Here is a 2,984-nt window from a genome sequence, read left to right on the forward strand (position 1 = left end):
TTTTCCAAAGTAAACATCCTTAGCAATTTCAATCGTTTCTCACAAGTTGTGGTTTCCAGACCCTTCGCAAGATCGTTTGTTCTCCTCTGGTTAAGCTCCAATTTGTTCATGTCCTTAGTAAAGCGTGGTGCCAGAATTAGCTGCCATAATAGCAATACCATAATAATAATAACCACCATTTATTAAGTGTTCACAATGTTCTAGAAACTGGGCTAAAGGCTTAGCTCATTCAATCTTTACGAAACCCTCTAATGTATGTGTTATTATCCTTATTTTTTTAATGAGAAAACCAGTTTTAATATGTTAACTAGCGTGTCCAAGGTCACACAGATATGAAGTGCACAGCTAAGATTAAAATATGCTCTGCATTCTGAACCACTTTATAATGCTCCAGAATTTTCTGGCCTTGTGAAATTTAGGAGCTAGATATTAAGCTTTTGTGAGAACATCTTAAGACTTCATTATCTTGTTTGATGATTTCATGTTTATGGAAAGTATGGCAGAGCTCGGTTCTTCCAGGATAGGCTTAAAAAGACTAATTCATTCATTTGTCAAACACTTATTGAGTGCCTACTTCCTGCCAGACCCTATTTTAGAAGGCGGCAATACAGAGATAAGCAAGGTAGACAAGTGTCCTTCTTTCATGAGGCTGACATTCTGTTGGGGATACATTCTATAAGTAAACAAATAAATAAGTGTGGTAACTTCAGATGGTGATAAGCGATATAAAGAAAATAAGGCAAAGTAATGTGCTAGAGAGTAACTGTGTTGGGACCTGGGGGGAAGACAGGATGAGGTTTGGCGATCAGAGGAGGCCTCTTGGTGACATCTGGCCTTAGACCTGAATGATGAGAAGGAACCAGCCATGTGAAGAGCTGAGGATCTGGGGGAAGAACATTCAAGCCTCAAGAAATGGCAAGGGCAAGGGTCCTGGGGTCAAAATAAGCTTAGTGAATTCCAGAAACATAAAAAGGCCCATGTGGCTAAAAGCAGAGTGAACGATGGAAGAGCAGAGGGGGATAACTTCAGAGTCAGGCAGGGGTAGATCACATAAGGTCCTACAGGCCATGTGAAGGATTTTGGATTTTTTCTAAGTGTAATGGGAAACCCATGTTGAGTTTTATGTCAAGAGGACTGATCTAATTCATCTTTTAAAAAGATGACATCTCTACTGTGTAGAGAATGGATTTTAAGGGGCAAAAATGAAAGCAGGGGGGTGAGTCAGGAGGCAGGCTGTAACCCTGTCTTGGTAAGAAAACATTGTGGTTCAGATCAGGTGGTAGCTGATCCAACTGTGACTCAAATCACTGGAGAAAAATGGATGAGTTCAGAAAAAACGGAAGAAGAGTAGACAGAAATTTCTGGTAAATTGAATGTGGTAAGAGAGAGAAATTGATTTAACTCTTAGATCTGGGGGCCGGTGGGAGTGTTGCACATACTTGTACCAGATGTAGTATATACAGGTATCTAGAGGTGTGTATATAGACCTCTATATACTTTGTACAGGCCACTGACACATTAATTATTTCTCACCAGAGTCCTATGATGTAGCTAATATTTCCCAAAGCTATTTCTGACAAAGAAACTGAGATTTAGAGAGGCTAAATAACTTGCCTCAGGTCATGTAGGTAGTAAATTGGGAAGCCAAGATTTGCACCCAGGTGTGCCAGGCATCAAAAGCAGTGCACTTTCTCCTATGCGACAGCGCCACCCCTGGAGCTCTGATCAAGACTGCAGCTTGCCCGTAAGGGGAGAGGTAAAGAATGCATACATACAGAGTCACATGTGAGGGGCTCTATTGCCACAAGGCAATACCAAGGGACTCCATATTGCCACAATTCCCTCTGGTTCATTGAAGGGCTATTTTCTATCTTTGGAATCTTATGTCTAAGAGATGTGAGCACACTGGATGGAGTCAGAAGTAAATGAAATGATTAAGCAGATGGAGAAAATGACTTCTGAGAAATGAAAAGATTGCAGCTCTGCTTGGTGATGACTAAGGAGGACATCAGACTATAACTATCTCATTGGTGGAAGCAGCAGGAAGAGGGGAATAGTTTTTTTTTTTTTTCTTCAGAAAGTAGAGAGGAATTGCATGAAGGGACAGGCAAAGAATAGAGTTCCTGAATCTGCTCTTAACTTTATGACGTTGGTGGCTTATCATGACTTTGCATCTGAATATTCTCATCTCAAAGGAATGAGCTATGATTGAGGTAGTCTCTCTAGAAAGGCATCAAAATCCACAGAAAACATTTCTTCTTCCTTGTATTTATTCACTGATCACTATTTATTAGTTCTCTACTTTGCAAGAAGAGGATTTGGGGCCAAAATATGGGTGTCTGTTTTGAATATTCTTATTTTACAATGAAACCTTCTTTTAAACGAGGCAGCTATTATCATGACAATTCGTCCAAGTAATCGTCTCTCTGCGATCAGAATTAATCACACACTGAAACATATTAACTATCATCATGTGACAGAGTCTTAAAGGAGTCTGGAGAGAAAGGATGATGCTGGTACCATGGATCCCTATTGTCTACATCACACTACACTCTAAAGAATGGAGAGGCTAAAGTTTCAAACACAGGCTAGTGATTTCCTTGCATTTGCCACAATGTACGTTTATCTGCACATTTGTTAGTGAAATGAGAGAACACGGCTGCTTGATAACACGGACAACTATCTGATACATTGCATGAATTATCTCCTCATGCACAGTATGAAAATTATATCTATCAGGCTGCAAAGTTGGAGAACTTCAGTATATCAGTTACTTCTGGGCTGCTTGCAAAAGCTAAAGCCACTGAGGGAAAGGCTTCTTGAAAAACACACCTGTCCTTTTCAGACATTTTTGAAATATATTCTTTTTCTGATGTTTTTGGCCCTCTGCCCTTGCTTCCAAATCATGGTTGGGAGGCCATCCTGCGACCCGAAGGTTAAAGAGAAATCCAAGTGGATGTGCTGTCTTAATGGGCTTTGAATAA

Source organism: Lipotes vexillifer, unplaced genomic scaffold (assembly GCF_000442215.2).
Source record: "Lipotes vexillifer unplaced genomic scaffold, Lipotes_vexillifer_v1.1 scaffold329, whole genome shotgun sequence".
Taxonomy (NCBI): domain Eukaryota; kingdom Metazoa; phylum Chordata; class Mammalia; order Artiodactyla; family Lipotidae; genus Lipotes; species Lipotes vexillifer.